Genomic DNA, 10,960 nt, shown 5'->3' on the forward strand with positions numbered 1-10,960 from the left:
GGGAGCGGGCCGGGAGGGCAGCTCGCAGCCTGGGCGCATGGCTGCCAGCCTGGACGCGAGGCTGCCAGCCTGGGCGCGTGGCTGCCCCGGTGGTACGCCACCGTCAGAACTCGGCGTGGACCTGGTTCGGCAGGGCAGCGGCAGAGCACGGGCGGGCGGGCGGGCGCGCGGGCGGGGGAGGCCGGCTCTGCAGGCCGAGCACGCTCCGCTGCGGGCGGCGCCGCGCTCGCCCCGGCTGCGCTGGCTGTGCTGTTTTTTTCAACCCTGAAAAAAAAAAGTATCTGAAAAACAACCCCGAGAAGCAGAGAGAGAAAAAAGGAAAAAAACAAAACAACAACAACAAAAAAAACCAAGGCAGCGGGAGCGCAGGTCCTCCAGGTCGCTCAACCCGCGCCGCCCCAGCCGGCCGGGGGTCTCAGGGGGCGCACGCCCTCCCCGTGGGCCGCCTTCTGTGGGGTTGCGCCATCTCCAGGGGGAAAGCTACCCAGAAACTTGGGTGCCCGCCGCCCCCAGCTGCCGCGGCTCAGGCCTGGTGCCCAGCGATCTGGAGCAGCTGGCGTGCCCCCCGCCACTGCCCACCGAGGCCCGAGTGGGGCTGCGGGCTGGCCTCTGGAGGGGGCACAAGGGGACTGGCCCCAGGACCCCCATGTGCGTTCTCTCCGAAGAAGGCGCCCCAAGTCACTCCAGTGAACGTGAAAAAAAAGGCTCTTTGCTGCAAACAACATCATTCAGCGAAGAACTGGAGCCGCGAGTGCCCACGAGCCGGGCAGCGCGAATTCATCGCGCGGATGGCCGAGGCGCGGGAGCCTTGCGCAAGGACCAGCCGCAGCCGCGGGGCTGGGGGTTTCTGGACATAGGGATTACTGGGCATGGAGACGGCTGTGCCTCTCCGCCCCTGGAGACAGAGACTCTCACTAGCCTCGTGCAGGAAATCCGAGGAGCCCTAGCTGCGTTGTAATACTCGGGGAAATGTTCGCCGAGACCCACCAGGTGGCCGGCAGGATCGCCTGGCCATGCCCACCAAAACCCCTGGGAGGACGAGGGGACTCCCTGCTGCTGCCTGATGGCTCCCTGGCTGTTCTGGGTTCTGGAGGGGTGAACCAGCAGATGGAAGGATCTCTCTCCTTTCCAAATAAAATGAGAAAAAAAATTTTTACATTCAGGGACAGGTGTGTGCCAATGGAGCTGGCCCTGGGCAGGAGCCCCCGTCAGAGCCACCACCCGCCTCCCCCAGCAGCCCACTCTCTCTCTGCAGCCCTTGGCCCAGCCCAGGCCTGAGCACCTCTGCTTCCCACCCCAGACCGTTTGATTCTTGTTTGTTCCAGCTTGGAACAATCTGGGGATAAACATGCTTGAAATATGTGCCCGAATACATGAGGACCTGGGATTTGGTGCCGGCCTCTCTGACCTGCCTTCTGTGACTTTAAGCCTTTAGTCTTTATCCGTTAAGAAAGAAAAAAAGTGTGAAGTTTTCCTGATCCTTGTCATCTATGGCCCGTCTGCCTCTCCAGGATTATTGAGAAGATCAAATAAGATAAGTGAAAATGCTCTGAACGCTGTCGGGGGCTGAGCAGACACGGCCTAGGAGGGTTATTTATTGATCCACTCGGTGAGGGAGGCTGCGCCTGAGCCTGCCTGGCCTGTTGCTGCGGCAGACGGTGGTGGCTCTTTCTGGCTCTTTAAAAATCTACCACACGACAAGAGCGTTCCTCATGCCTAGACTCGGACACTCAGTGCAGGCACACGTGTCAGGCCGGAAACTGCTTGTATTCCCAAACAGCCAGAGCACACCAGCAGGGAGCCGGGGCATGATCTGGGAGCTGGGCAGTGCAGCTCTGAGGCCCGCAATGCGTGTGTGGGCACAGCACGGTGTGCCTGGAAGGGCAGGAAGCCAGAACAAGGGCTCCCACGCTGGCCACGGTGATGTGCGCCCTGAAGCCCTCTGCAAGCCAGCTGGGGAAGGGTGTAAATCATTCTATCTGAATGTTCCTTGGCTGTTTTATTTTCCTGTCAAGTGGCTTAAGCCTGAATTTTCCTTTTTTTAAAAGCAGTCCTTCCTAGCCAAGTATGTGCTTCCTTGTAATTGAAATCCAGGTTGATGGTTTTATATTTTAAAAGCTTTTGCTGTGACTCACTGTTGGCCTGGAATAGGATTCCGTCATACTCCCCGAGCTTCAGGAGCACCCGGGTCCTGCTTCCTGGGCTCCGTACTCACTCTCTGGCGTTTAGTTAGTGGATCCAAGAAGCCGCTGTCACAGTCATCCTGGTAAGAAGAGATCATGAACCGGGACTTTCCCCAGGGAATCTGGTGCTGGCACGTTAGCGGCTAGGCAAAATGGGTCAGCAGCCTGAGGTTTCGACAAGGGTGTTTAACTGGGGCAGCTTAGCCCAGAGTGAGCCATGCCTCTGAGGGTCACGGAACTGGTCCCAGCTGCAGTCCTGCTGTCGAGGAGCAGCTGGCGTGGGTGCACTGTCCCCGGGAGGACTGAGCACTGTGCAGACACATTTGCAAGATTTTTGCTCTGTGGCCTGGGAGTATTGGGGAAGCGGGGCTCAGGTAGTCTGGCCTTCCTAGCACCTGTGGGAAGACAGTGGCATCCTTCCATCGAGCTGAGCAGCACAAGCACCCAGGCCTGATGAATGTCGCAGCTCACCACGGCCACAGGAGACCGGAGCGTGGGATCCTGTCTTGCTGAGTAGCTCCTCAAATGCTGGAGTTTCCAACCCCCAAGCCTTCCCAGCTCCCCCTGCCTTCAGTTCTGATGCCTCGGCCGACGAATGGCCCCACTGACTTTTCATACCAGATGCCTCAGTTTCAGGGAGCATTGCTGAAAACTAACTAGTCTGTGCCCAGTTCTTGCTGAAAGGGTTGGCACAGGGCACAGCTCTCGCCCCTGACGAACGTGTGACTCCAGGAGCTCCACCCGCCATGCACCCTGATTTCCCAGTCACCTGCTGCCAGCCGCCATCTCGTCCCCTTCTTACACCCTCCCTCCTGCCAGCCGCCATCTCCCAGCCACCTCCTGCCAGCCGCCATCTCGTCCCCTTCTTACACCCTCCCTCCTGCCAGCCGCCATCTCCCAGCCACCTCCTGCCAGCTGCCATCTCGTCCCCTTCTTACACCCTCCCTCCTACAGCCGCGCGGACCTTTCCAAGGCGCAAATGTGATCAAGTCATGCCTGATGGAGGCCCTGAAACGGCCCCCTCTGGCCCTCGGCCGCCCTCCCCTCTGACCAGCGTTCAGCAGCAAGTAGGTGCTGTCCGTGCTGAACCAAGCAGGGCTGCCACTGATGCTAACGAATGATTGTCTCGCCTTCGCTGACAGAAAAATTAAGCTAATTGATGGAACAGTCTCCATGTTCAGAGCCTCTTCCCTCACTTTCTCTTAGTCCTTCAGCGCCTAATTGGCTAGATCAGAGTGTCACCTAAGGCAATCCAGAATCACAGATAGCATCACCATTTTTGTTCGGGTTTCATTTCATCCTGGTGATCAACACATGGGTACCCTGCATGTGTGAGCCATGTGTGTGCATGGTGTAGGTATGTATGTGGTTGACATGTGCATGGTACATGCAATGTATGTATGGTGTGTACACTGTGTGGGTGTGCGCTGTGTCTGTGCATGGTGTATTCACTGTGCATGCACCGTGCAGGTGTGTACACTGTGTGGGTGTGCGCTGTGTCCGTGCCTGGTGTATTCACTGTGCATGCACCGTGCAGGTGTGTACACTGTGTGGGTGTGTGCTGTGTCCGTGCCTGGTGTATTCACTGTGCATGCACCGTGCAAGTGTGTACACTGTGTGGGTGTGTGCTGTGTCTGTGCCTGGTGTATGCACTGCATGCGCCGTGGGGTGTGTATGGTATGTGTACCTGGTTTGTGTGCTGTGTGAGTGCTCTGTCCTGCTGGCGCAGTGGGGTGCTTGATGGGGCAGAGAGCTTCTGACCTCCACAGTCCTTCCCAGGAGCTCTCCGGCTGCCACTCCCACTGCTGAGCTCCTCCCTCTCTGGTGCTCTGCTCTGCATGGTACGGAGTCTTCGCCCTAGGCGTGGTGAGTTTTGGCGAAGTGGTTGTGGACTGAGGAGTGGGTGAGTGGGTGCACAGAAAGATGAGAGTAATTCCATGATGGACCAGAGAATTCCAGGTGGTTAAGACTCAACAAGGGTGGCCCAGGCAGGTGTCGCGGGCCTGTCCCCTCTCACCCTGCAGCCATGGCTGGCGTCTTCCTGTTCATCAGGCTGCCTTAGCACAGGACTGCTTCCTGGGGTCTTGCCTCATCTGGCTCCTTCCCATGCCCTGGATCTCAGCCCACTCAAGGTCAAGTAGCCTGTACCTTGTCCAGGCTGTGGGGAGGGGGTCTCCCCTCTCGGGATCCCGAGGCTGTCATGCCACATGTCGCTGTTCCATGAAATCCCAGGGCTCTCCCCCACGTCTAACACGTTGGCCTTCCGTCTTTGTGGCCGCAAAGGGGGCCTCCTGGGTAGCAGTCCAGACGAGCACGCATATCTGTGTTGCACGTTTCTTCCCCAGGCTAATGTTGACATGTGTGTGCTCAAGAGAATCAACCCTCCCATCCCAAACAGCTCCCTTGGCAGGAACAATGAGTCTGTGTGCCAAGCCAGGGCTGACCTGTATGACTCAATCCTTGAAAAATATAAAGGAAATCATCGTGTTTTCTTGCCAGCATGAAATGAGATGCAGCCAGTCCACCCGTTTCTAGTTTTGATTTTTTTCCTCCATGGCCGTAGCTGTGACCTGTGATATGCAAGTGCGGTGCTGGACTCCAGGCGCTTTTGTAACCAGCAGCTCTCATTAACCTTGTGTCCATGGATGGGTCAGGGCTTTTTCTTGTAAGTACCAGAGCCCCAAATTAAACTGGCTTCAGCTTGAAAGCAAATGTGTTGGTCCATGTGGGCAAACTATAGCAAGGAGCTCTCCCGGCTGCGTGCTGGCTTCCTTCTGGAGCCTTCTCTCCCTGGCAGTCAGCACACTCTCAGCAAGCTCACCTTCCCAGGTGTCTCACAGCCCAGCAGCTCCAGAAGCAAGGACACATCTTGATCCCAAGGGTTTCAACAGACGTTGACTCTCCAGTTTCTGATGGCCGGGTGGGTGGGTGGGTGGGGGTGTCAGCCCTCATCCTGAGCACCCCGCTGTGGCATAAAGCAGCAAGTGTGAGCTCAAGCAGACCCAGGTCAATGAGTGCACAGGAGCCTAGCGACTGCGGGTCTGCCCAACTGCAGTGACCACAAGTTCGCCTCTTCTGATTGCAGGGTGCCCAGACCGAGGAAGGGGTTGTCTTCTGGCTGCTCAGCTCAGCAGCGTTCTGCCCCAGGGCTGTGCTCCGTCCAGTCTGCGCCCTGCACACGTCCGGATGCTGTACTCCGCTGGCTGCTGCAACAGCTGCCGTCACTCCTCTTTCTCGGCCTCTCTGTGGCCCAGACCCCAGGCACATACCTTCCCCGGTGTTTGATCCTTGTTCTTCTGTTACCTTTCCTGGGGCCCGCATCTACAAGCTCCACCCTCACCCTTCCCATGGATTCCCAATGTTCGGCTGCTCAGAGTTACCTGGCCATCCTTTGCAGCCAATGGTGAAGAGCAGGCCCCTGCTCGAGTGTGCTCCTCCCCACCAGTCCCTGTTGATGCTATTCCAAGTCCTCACCCTGCCATTTGCCAGTTCACCACCTGCAACTCTGCACCCGAGGGAGCACGAGTGCCACTTGCTCTGCAACGTTGCCTTTCACCCCTCGGGCTGGTCTGCATGGCTCCGGGGCTGGCCCCAGGGCAGGTGGGTCTCCAGTCCTCAGTCTGTGCGCCAGCCTCCCTTGTTTTGTCCTCCTCCTGCACTCAAGATGATTCTTGCTCCTGCTGTCCACTCGAGGTCCGGCTTGCCATGCTCTTTTCGTGCCCCATACCCCACGCGCCACTCGCCATGCTCACCATGTCTGGCCCTCGACCTCAAAAACATTCCTCCACCTCCGCTCCCTTCTCCTGGAATGACAGCTCCTTCTCTTCTCGCGGTTCATGGCTCCTGTGACAGCTGGGACCCACTGTCCACTCTCACCCCGCTTTCCCCAAGGGCTGTCCTCCATTTTTGATTCTTGGAGTGGCAGGGCTGCATTGACACCAGGTTTTCAGGAGATGCCAGGGGTCTGATGTGTCTTTGCAGGGTCACCTACCAGATGCAGGTGGTGGCTCAGAGGGCAGTACCTGCCACTCGCAGCATGTGGCCAGATGGATGATGCTGGGCACCCAAAGAGGATGGGGAGTTGGTGTTTCTAGGTTGTTGCCTATAAGTGGATGCCATCCCTGAGCCCTAATGGCCTGAAGGGTATGCAGCTTTAAGGGGGCAGCTGTGGTTGGCATCTCCATTCCTCTTTGGAGGGACTGGCCCACCCCCCAGCTGGCTGTCATGCGGTCTCATGGTAGACTACCTGTGTTGTGCACCTGTGTTGCCCTGGAGTTCCGCTCTAATTTGAAGGAAAGGTTTCTCTTGGTTCTATTAGACGTGACTTCACCACGTGGCCCTGGCACAAACTACTCGGGTGGACATGGAAGCTGGTTGAGTACTGGGGCCAGGTTTATACCTTCAGCTCCACGTGAGGAGTGGAGGTGTGGCTCCTCAGGGGTCAGAGGGCATTGGGGAGCTCTAAGACACAGTCACATGTGTCTTCGAGGGAGAGGCAGCTTTTGGACCCGTGAGGGCTGGGGAGTGGTAGGATAGCATGCTGGGGAGTGGTTTCCTGAGAAGACCTTGGCAAGGAGGAGGGAGCCAGAAGGGCAAGAGAGGAGCCCAGGTGCCCAGTGTGGGGTGTGTCCTGTCGTGGTAGCAGTGCAGTAGTGTGAGTGGCTACCAGATTCCAGAGACACTGGAGTTATAGAAGACCCTGCTCTCCAAGAACTCATTGTAGCTGGGGACGCAAAACCAACAGACAGGAACCAACTAGTGAGCAATGGAGCTTGACAACATTTGCCCAAGTGGCTATAAAGATGACAGCAGTTCGGAAATGAGAGGGAATATTTCAGAGAAAGCAGCCTTCATGGAGGTAGCTCAAAGGATGGGAGTGGGCCCTGGAGTGGAGGGATGCTCCACATGAGGGCACGCTGTGGGAGCCAAGAGGAAGAGCTGAGCTGTGAAGGGCTCAGCGGGGACAGATGAGGAGCAGGGAGAGAGTGTGGCCCCGGCACGGATGGGTAGCGGGAGTAGGGGACGACTCAGAGTAGGGCAAGAGTTAGAGCCTCTTTCCAGTTTGAATCGGATGTTTCCTCAATTCACAAGCACTTGTTGAGTTCATTGTGGTTTGGGGTGGTGAATTGTGCTGGAAGGGAAGAGCCCAGTGTTGCGCACATCTGTTGGTAGGATGTGGGAGGCACAGACCACGCACCTCAGAGCCACAGATGGTGGCTGCCCTGATGTGGTACATCGCAGGTGAACTTCTGGCTGGCCCACCAAGTACTGAAAGTCAGCCCCGTGTAGAAGGGGCTGAGGTCAACGCTTGGCCACGTGGAATATCCCAGTGAAAAACTGCAAACAACCTAAATATCCAACTAAAAGCAACCGTTATAAACATGGCCCACTTATGCAGAGTCTGACAAGGCCACTGCAAAGAATAATGGAGGTCTGTTGCAATGCCATGGGTTAAGCTGCCACCGGGTTGCTGGCATCCCATGTGGGAGCCAGGTAGAGTCCCAGTTGTTCCACTTCTCATCTGGCTTTCTGCTGCTGTGCCTGGGAGGGCAGTGGATGGTGACCTGAATGCTTGATGCCCTACCTGCCTCCCAAGTGGGAGACCTGGTTGCAGTTCTAGGTTTCCTGCTTTCTTTTTTTTTTTTTTTTTTAAAGATTTTATTATTATTGGAAAGCCGGATATACAGAGAGGAGGAGAGACAGAGAGGAAGATCTTCCATCCGATGATTCACTCCCCAAGTGAGCCGCAACGGGCTGGTGCGCGCCAATCCGATGCCGGGAACCAGCAACCTCTTCCAGGTCTCCCACGCGGGTGCAGTGTCCCAGTGCATTGGGCCGTCCTCGACTGCTTTCCCAGGCCACAAGCAGGGAGCTGGATGGGAAGTGGAGCTGCCGGGATTAGAACCGGCGCCCATATGGGATCCCGGGGCTTTCAAGGCGAGGACTTTAGCCGCTAGGCCACGCCGCCGGGCCCGGTTTCCTGCTTTCAATATGACCCAGCCCTGGCTGTTGCGGCCATGAGGGGGTTAAACCGCTGGGTAGAAGCGCTCTCTATCTTTCTCTGTAGATATGTGCATTAAAAACAGAGTTCTGTATATTTTTATTTGGAAAGCTAAGAATTTTAATAGAAAAAACATGCAAGATCCAGAAAAACATATGTAGTAAGCATTTTATTCATATGAAGCAATAAGAAATAGATCTTTTTGTCAGTAAATGACTAGATTCTCTCTGCAAAACACATAGAAATGTGGGAGAAAAGATGTTTCCAGAGAGATCTGAGCAGAGCATTGATGAGGCTGGGTCTTGACCTTGGCGTGAAACCACCCTAAGAGGAGCCCCTGCTGGAAGTGTGGGTGCTAACGGGTGTAGTGTTCCAGGCTGAGGCCCTGGAAGGGGGCAGACCTGGCCGCGGGTGACCCCACAGAGGCGCCTGCTCCTCCCTGTATCCAGTGGGCCCCACGGGATCACCAGGAGAACTTGGGAAAGCACTCCCAGGCCAGCTCAGCTGCAGTTCCTGGAATTTTGTTTGCAGCTGCGCTGAGCCACAGAAAAACCTCTTGCAGGATTGGGAAGGTACAATGAAGGCCACTGCGTGCCTCGGAGCTGAACGCCTGGCTAGCGAGCTGCGGACTGCGGAACAGGCTACAAGCCCTCCTCTGTCCCCTGGCCCTGGCCACCTGCTGCCTGTAGCAGGGTGAGGGAGGGCTTAGCCTCTGCAGGCTGCCCTGGTCACTGTGATCAGAGGCAGCGAGAGGAGCCTGGAGTCCAATCTGGCATCCCGGGGTGCCAGCGCAAGTGTGGGTTCCTGTCCCCTCCATGCCCGCTGCCTCCTGAGGGCCTGGTAGGTGGACCCTACCAGAGGTGAGACACCATCTTAACGGCCTGCCTGATCAGCTCCACACGTGTGTAAAGCAGTTCTCCTCAGGCATCCACTAGCATGGTGAGGTGTGTAGCTCTGCCTTCTGCCTTGCTGGTCAAACTGGAAGCTTTGTCCATCCTGTCCCAGGCACAGTTCCTGACTCTGAGGACACGATGATGAACAAATCCATGCAATGCATGGCTTGCACTCTCTAGGAGGAAGAAATAAAGACGAGCATGGCCAGGGCCAGGAGCTGAAGAGAGCAGCTTGGGGTAATTGAGACAGCAGCACCTGCAGGGGGTCCCTCACAGAGCGCTGGGATGGCCTCCTCCAAAGCCAAGGTTTGAAGGAGCCCGGCGCGACTATGAAGGAGGGACAGCTGGAAGCCAAGGCTGACCTGACATTTAGGGCTTGGAAGCTTATTTTAAGAGAATCCTGAAGTCCTCAAAGGTGGCCAAGTCTGAAAGCCCACACACGGTTTCCCCTTTAGAAAGCAGGTATAAAATGATGGTTTTGGTCAGTGTGTGCATATGTGTGTGTGTGAGAGAGAGAGCAGAGAGAGAGAGAGAGAGCAGAGAGAGAGAGAGAGAGAGAGAGAGAATAAGAGAGAGTAGTGGAGACGGATTCCACGGCGTGGCTGTGCCCCTGGCCTGGCTCCCAGACCTCCCACCCCTGGGGAAGCTGAAAAATCTGGTCTGTCCCAACCAAGTCCCACTTTTCCATCTTTCCAAGGAAATCAGACTTCTGTCTGCCAGGGAGTTCTTCCTGGGGCCTCTGATAAAAGCGTTCCACGAAGCTGCCTCAGTCGTGCGGTTTTCCACTTCATTTCCTTGGGATGCCATTAGCACTGCTGTCTTTATTTGACACAATTCCCTACCCTGCTCTGTCTGGAACTGAAGACAAATGGAAGAGGAGGGACCATACTGGCAAGTCTTGATGGGGGCAGTAAAGGGGCCATTTCAGGGTAGTGGTAGGGGGGTAGGCCTCCCACCAGCACTAGGGGACCTCTGAGAAGTCAGGGCACAGTGGCTCCCTCCCCGGAATCCCCATCAGCCCCTGGTCCAGGCCTCCTGGTCTCAGCATTTCGGTCTAATTGACTTAGAAATAATGACTTTCCTGTGAGATCACAAAGCCCAGGGAAGGGGGGCTGCTTGCCTGGGTTCACACGGATGTGCTAGAGCCAAGCTTGCCTGGAGAGCAGCCCTGGCCTCCCCAGAGCCATCCCAAGCACGGAGCACTCTTGGCGAAGAATCGGTATCTCTCAAGTCCCCTACAAACGTGAGAATCCCCTGGGCTTGGCTCTGTGGGACGCTGGGTGTCATCTGTCACACTGGAGACAGAACAGTCACCTAGATCTGAGTGCAGCTCATGAGCAGGGCTGGGTGGGGTGTGTGGGTTAGAGGCAGCGAGATGCGTGCTGGGGAAAGGGCTCTGCCTGCCCTCGGCTCGCGGTGTGTGTTCACCTACTGAGCAATGTGAGGGTGGCCAGGTCCCTGACTCATCCTTGGTGGGATACACAGGTAATTGGGGAGGGGAGGACTCCTTCACAGATGGTGTATTCTCTGCTCTTCTGCTGTTTCAAGACTTCCAAGTTCCACCTGCAGGGAGGCTTCCTGGATTGACGGAAAATTTTTTGGCTTTGTGTGGTTGCCTTGGCAACTTGCATTGCTCTTAGACTAAGGAGATGTCTCAAGTGTGGTCCCAGACTGGGTCTTGGTGATCTGTAATGAGCCGAACCACAGTCTCTAATCCCTGACCCAGCTCAGTTTGTTCCAGAGAGAGCTAGGACTGACCAAGCATTCCCCACTCCCCATCCAAGGCCGAGCTTTGCTTTCCCAAGGAGAAGCAGGGTGTTGTCCCCAGAACACCTGCCAGCGTGCTTCATCGCCCACACACGTGGGTTTGCTTATCTCCCGTT

At 56.3% G+C, this 10,960-nt stretch overlaps 1 long non-coding RNA gene across 1 annotated transcript; it reads right to left on the reverse strand.

Annotated features, from left to right (window-relative positions):
* Positions 1-8,769: 8,769 nt before the first annotated feature.
* Positions 8,770-10,606, reverse strand: LOC131483003 (uncharacterized). The gene is made up of 3 exons (XR_009247479.1): positions 10,510-10,606; positions 9,758-9,935; positions 8,770-9,249 (listed from the first exon to the last, which is right to left on the reverse strand). It is a non-coding gene; the product is annotated as an uncharacterized LOC131483003 (long non-coding RNA).
* Between the last annotated feature and the right edge of the window lie 354 nt (positions 10,607-10,960).

This window comes from Ochotona princeps, chromosome 22 (genome assembly GCF_030435755.1).
Source record: "Ochotona princeps isolate mOchPri1 chromosome 22, mOchPri1.hap1, whole genome shotgun sequence".
Taxonomy (NCBI): domain Eukaryota; kingdom Metazoa; phylum Chordata; class Mammalia; order Lagomorpha; family Ochotonidae; genus Ochotona; species Ochotona princeps.